This window comes from Parambassis ranga, chromosome 14 (genome assembly GCF_900634625.1).
Source record: "Parambassis ranga chromosome 14, fParRan2.1, whole genome shotgun sequence".
In the NCBI taxonomy this organism is placed as follows: Eukaryota; Metazoa; Chordata; class Actinopteri; family Ambassidae; genus Parambassis; species Parambassis ranga.
Genome location: NC_041034.1, coordinates 13,993,224 through 13,999,993, shown reverse-complemented (window position 1 = coordinate 13,999,993; position 6,770 = coordinate 13,993,224).

Genomic DNA, 6,770 nt, shown 5'->3' with positions numbered 1-6,770 from the left:
TCAAGTGTGATAATGAATAATAAAATAAATGACAGCGCTCCTATGATCTTCTGCTGTAGCAGTAATAAAGTGGGATAACAGGCTTAATTTTACCCTGACTGATAAGAAAGTCTTACAGTGGAAGTTTCTGCGTCCTTGGTTTTTAATACTGTCTTCAGTTCTTCACACACTTTCTGCATACAGTAGTCAGAAAACCACTAACACCAATAAAGGCGAGAAAAACTGAATGTTGCAAACCATTATCTCCAAAAACTGAGAACCATTAAAGTCTTCAACAGTATTTCACAACTCTGACATGTTGACACTTTATTTCCACATATTTCCTGAGAGCTAGCTTTGCAGTTATCTTCCTTGTTTTGACTTCCTCTTTGCAGCGTTGAAGCTCAGTGGTCAAACGAATTGTCTTCTGCAGAGTGTCATCATTGTCAGCTCTCATGAGGGGGAAGAAGACTGCAGCTCTCTGGGTCGTGCGCTTCAGCATCGGCAGGTAACAGTTCACATTTCTTTCAAAGGGATGGGTGCAATATATCTAGAGGAATATGTGCATATACTTATGAACTCATAATCTATGTAATGCAAACTTATTCTGCAGAGCCACTGTCGATTTTGTGAGAGATCAGGCCCCCCACTTAGTGTATTTGACAAGCTGAGTTTGACACTCTGTATCAGTGAGTGTCAGTTTGTCAAATACCCCAAGTGAGGTGTCACTCATCTACAAATGAAGGCCGCTGCACAGACTGACCAGCGGAAAGGTAAATGCTTTTCTCTGAATGAAACCATACCTCCAGACTGATGAAAGCTGCAAACACAAACTGTTAACTCTGTTTTAAGTGTTATATTTGCATTAAATCTGTTTTGTTTCCATAGTGTTGTTTGTGTTTTGTCATAAACTGTGTACCTGCATACTGCTCCATTCGTTTATTTTGTCTTGAGGATCTCCTTCTCTCTCTGCACATGTGGCCGCATGTCTTTTCAACATGCGTGACTTGCAGAGGGCAAGAGAGCAGCTAATAAAACGGAGCCTTGTGTGTCACTTGTGATCTGCCCGTGAATCATCAGCAGTACATAATGAAGGTGAAAGCAGTGTGATGTGTTTATAATGTGAAGAGCTGCAGGCAGATGCTTATCATCCAGAAGACTACATTAGCAGAATGCTTTGTTTCCTGTTCCTGTGGGAACGCGCTGCGTCGCCAATAGGTGTAAGATCAAATGCCTGTTTGACTTTCCAACATTCCTCCACAGCCTACAGCTGCCGTCCACAGTGCAGGAAGCAGGTAACACATGCACGAGTCATATCAGATGTGCAGAAATGAAAAGTGTGTACAATATCGATGTGGTTTGCATCAGCGAACAGACTCATAACCTGAGTCTGTTCGCTTGGCCTTAAACAGCCGGATATGAATGATGCACAGTTGTATACAGATGTTTCCCATCTTGTTTTCATGGCACTCCCATATATAGTTGCACCAGTTGGCCACATTCTGCCTACTTGAATGTGTTTAGTTCCAGTCAAAGTATTCTACATTGTTAAGCACCGCAGCCAAAAGCTGTTGCTCTAAAGTGCTTTCCAGAACGTTTTTTGAAGGTTGTCCAAATGTCAACTTGTACTGTACGCTGTAACCCAATCCAGTCCAGCTTCCAAGGCTGTTGGAAATTAACATTTGTCTGGAACAGTGCTTCAGCACATGTTTTAAAGCCACCTGATTAACTTTTAGTATGTAAACGGATCCATCATACATTTTATTAGTTCAGTTCTACATTAAACGCAGTAAATGATATGAACAATAGGTGCACCTCCTCCAAATCCTGAAGCCACCCAGGCTGTGCATTTGGCATCAAGCCATCTGTTATTCTCAACTGAGTGCATTGCACAAGAGCAAAGGACATGCAACGGGTCTGCCAAACCGTACATTATATCACTTATTTGTCTAGGCCAGCTCCCCCATTTCCAAAGTGAAGCTAAAATCACACCTGCAATACGGCCGGACATCAATGGGCTTTGCAGAAATGTGAAGCGTCTGTCACATAATTTTTTTGATTACAAGATGTCCAGTGAATTCACTCATTTTAAGCAAAGCTAGATTACAGAGCTATCAGTGTTATTACAATAAAATACACAAAATGTGACTAACAATGTAAAAATCACATCGATCAAGTACTGCTGGGTGTAATTCTCCACCGTGTCTTATTTCCTGTCTTCTTCTGCTGCTGTAATTCGGTTTGACCATGGAGTGGTGGTAGAGCTCTGTTCTTTAACTTCTTCTGTTCACGTGAGTGTTTGATGTTGAAAACATGAACGCACAAAACAGACATTGAATCATTTGATGCAAATAAAGAAATTCATCCACATGTATATGATAGCACAGACAGAACACTTACTAATATTTACTTACATGAGATTAAGTGAGAGGGATTTAAACCTGTTATCTTTGTGTTATGATTCACATGCTGTTTCAGTAAATACACACATTAGAAGGGAATAAAATGCATCCACAGATTAAAATTGCATTTTTTCATAACCATAATGCCTGTATTATAATGTTCTCTGGGTCATTATTTTATTACTAAATTAGGTTCTTGAGGCAGAGTTTTGATTCTCTGCTCATGCTTTTGTCAAAGTTTATAAAATGTGCTTTTGAAATTTAAAAGTGAAGTTTAATTTCAATTAGAACAGCTTTAGAGATCAGAAAATTTGAAGGAACGAAGCAGGGAAAAGTATAAAAATAAATAAAAAGGTATTCATTTTTCAAAACAAATAATATTTCTGCTTCAGCAATCTGAAAAATGTGATAAGATTAGGATTAAGATTAAAATTAAGATGTACTTTATTAATCCCTGTAGGGAAAATAAGTTTTAGTAGCAGCATATCAAGGAACAATAACTACAATATATACAGGGGAAAAAGCTTATACACACATATAGCAGCAAATGAACATAAATACACAGTTAATGTGACTGAGAAGGTTAAAGTGCACCTGAGATGATGCTTTAGTCCAAGTTTGTGAGCACAGCTCTGACATTCACAGATGAGTTATAGAGTCTGATGGCGGACGCAGGAATGTCTTCTTGTACCGTTCCTCAGAGCAGCGAGAAAAGGAAAAACAAAAAGTACATCAAACTGTCGGGAGACATGAGCTGTTTGCTAGTATTTGTGATGCGTGAAAGTCTTAATTTAAACAGTGAAAAGGATCACAACAACAGCAGCACCTCAGGTCATAATCGTTCTTTGTAATTCTTTAAAACTTTAACACAGACAGGAATTTTCAAGATGCTCCCTTACCGCTGCGATCAAGGCGAGAGGCGATGGGATGTGCTGTGGTTCCAAAGTATACACGTATACCTGTACATAAGCTCAATGGTACTCTGTATTTTAGGAAGTTTTGGAGCTATCCTGGGTTCTAAATGTTTCAGGGTTTTTTGTAGCTCTTAACACTGTAAAGAGAAAAGACGTGTGTGTTAAACAGCCTGGACACTGCAAGCTGCATCTTTGAGGGTGGAGTCAAGATTTCCTACAGTAAGATCATTGTAGTATGATGACAAACGTGATATTGTATTGAAAATATATTCTGTGAGCATTTCATCCTGTCAGGGTGTTGATCGAAGGTGAAAATTTGACTGTCTGCACTTAGAGTCAGCTGAGGAGAAGAGTGACGAAGCCCATATATGCATTGTGGTAGATCTGTGGGTCAAATGAAGGACTTTCATCAGTGTTCAGTTCTACATTATGTTTTCATTGTACTGTACATACTACATTACTGCAACCATTACACTTTGTTAGGTTCATTGTAATAAATCCTTGGTCATAATGTGTTTTCTGCTTTTCTGCAGGATGCATATAGCACTTAGAAATAAGAAATATTTCAATATTTTTAACTGTAAAAGCAGAAAAACAAATGATCAGAAAATGCTGAACTAATAAGAATCCATGTAGACATCAAACCTGCATTAAATGAATTAATATGTTTACATTTGTGTTTCTCATCACATGTGTTTGGGACAAAGAGTAAACCCTTTTAATGTGTGTGGTGATGACTGCAATCCACACCGGCCACACTGCTTGGGTAGGTGTGATTTGACCTCTAATTGAGTCGTTGTGTTGGCACTTAATCTAATTTTAAAAGTGAGAGATGGTATTGGTGCATCTGTCAGCAGACTGGCTAAAAATGGCGTTTCCAGCCTGAAGCAGTGGGATCTCGGTGCAGAGAGACATCAGTCTCCACTCACAGATATCTGAGCTATTGATATATAATGTAATATAATACATAATGTAATATAATACATATGTATATATTTCTTCATGACATGTCTTCACCCTCATTCTGTTGTCTGTTGGGTCACGCTCTACAGATTCAGAGGTGCCAGGATCAGTTCAGTTGACAGATTTTGTGTGTGAATTGCCCAGTAGCAGGAACAGCAGTGCTTATGTCATCTAAAATGCTACTCTGGTGCTATTAATAATAAAATAAAAATGTGTAAACTGAATATTATCTCCATCAAAATGTGTGTGACAGACGTGAGACAATGCTGGTGACATACCTGTAAACATACCAGTAATGGACCTTGTTTCAGTATGAAGTATGAAGAGGAACACATTCAGCTCTTTCACATTCTTCCACCCAACATGTTGTTTCCTTAAGTATTCTCAGTGACTGTATGAGTGCTGCAAGGCTTCTCTAACTGTTTAGGTCTGATCATCCACACCGAAACCCAAACCTAATCCAAAGGTGCCTACTGTTCTGTTTCCAATAATGTGTGCAAAGAGTTTATGTTCTAAGGTAGAAGGTGATTAGGTTATCTATCTCTGTTTACATGCACACCTTTAAGTCATTATGCAGAGAGCTCAAATATTTTCAATATTTTTGTAAACATTTTTTTAAATAAACACTGATCCAGAGTCGGCATGTCCACACTTGTAAGGCTGCCAATCGAGAATGTGGATTTGGACTCAGGTGTGCTGGACCACCTCTAACCATCAACACCTAGCCCTGCCACCTCTACAATTAAGTAGTTTACAGACTTTTGCTGTTGAACATTCCTTGCTGCTTGTTTATGTAATGTTCAAGGTATCTGCCAGTGTGAATGAGTATTCACACTGGCAGTGTTCTTCTACCATATTATCATAAATGACCTTTGACCTTTTAGATATAAAGTCTCATCATATAATCATTTCATTTTATTCAAAGCTCCATTCTTACCATTTAAATTTGTGGGTTTATGACCAAAGAGAGCTTTGAACTGTGACCATTTTAAATTAGGCCAGGGAACCAGATTTAAAGAAAATCCATTCCTGAAAGATTGCTTTTACAGGAACAGAAAGGACAGACAGTTGAAGCATTACAGTAAAATATGCATGGTCCAAACATTTGGCCCGACAGCAGAGAAGAAGACTGTCTGGTGCAAAAGACATCTCTATAAATCTCAAATTTCATCCAAGGGTCTGCACAGTTTGCTGTTGTCAAAGAACAGTTAGCCAGTGAAGCTACATCCAAACCAACCAGTCCTCATGAAGACATGCCACATTGGTTCTGCTTATGCTAACAGAACATAATGCCGACACCATCCGATCCTGGGACCGATCTACTTAAGGTTAAAAACAGGATAAAGATCATCTTAAAAAAAACAAACATATTTTTCAAAGACAACCTGTCACACTGTGCTGTCACCATTTTTGGCTTCTATTGGGGTGAGTCCCTGCTCCTATTAACCTCCATGAACGACTGCAGAAATATGCACACGGACTGTAATGTTGACCTGATGTAACATGTTCCTGGAGAGGACGGGCTAATACAGACTGATGGAATAATACTATCGTGAGAGATGAGACAGAGATAGAGTTATTGGTTTTGTGCAGACAAATAAAGGCTTCTTCTCAGGGGAGGAAACACTGTGTTTATTTGCTACCTCAGGAACTGGGGGCAGTCATTGATTCAAATATGAATTCTGCATCATATCAACAAGTGCCCGAAGATAATGTGTGACCAAATATTGAACTGTAAGTGGATACTTTAAGATGATACTGATCTTTTAAAAAAATCAACACGTGGCTTAAGAAGAGGAAAAGAAAAGAGCAAGGGAGGGGGGGGGGGGGGGGGGGGGGGTGGCAGCCAAGCGTTAATTCATCTTCATCGTATTTCAAAATTGTTTGAATGAAATACAAATAATTTGCCATATAAGTTGATGCTGCAGGAAAGCAGGCGGCCCGCTGTACTGTACGCTCTACCTTCTCCCGCTCAGTAGTGCAGTGTGACCCTGCTCATTGTGGATGTTGCACTCTCAGTGTCACTCTGACTTGTGCTTGGAGGAGCCGAGCATCCTTTTGGAAGAGATTGTTAATTGAGGTAGAAACATGGTTGAAGGAGGATTATATGTTCCCTGCCTGCTACTAAAAAAAGTCATTCAAATAAAAACATCACTGAGCTCACATAATTACTTTTCCTGTGACTGACTGAACATCATTAATATGTTCTGTCATATTGCATTCAATGATACTTAATTGTGGAAGAGGGTTTGGTTTGATTACCTGCTTTTTGTAGGCAAGGTGTAAATAAGACAACACAGAAAAGGGGTTGCTATGGTGAGAAGAGGGAGACACAAATACTACAGTAGGAGCAACCTGAACATTTTTGACCGCCCTTAGTCCTAATGATACGTCTTTCTCCCACTGCTGCTGGTGGCAGAGTAGATAAACATGTGGGCCAGCTGAGCACAGAGAGGAGCTGTGTAGCTTGCTGTAACTATAAATGCCTCATCAACAAGGCAGGAAGTGGAAA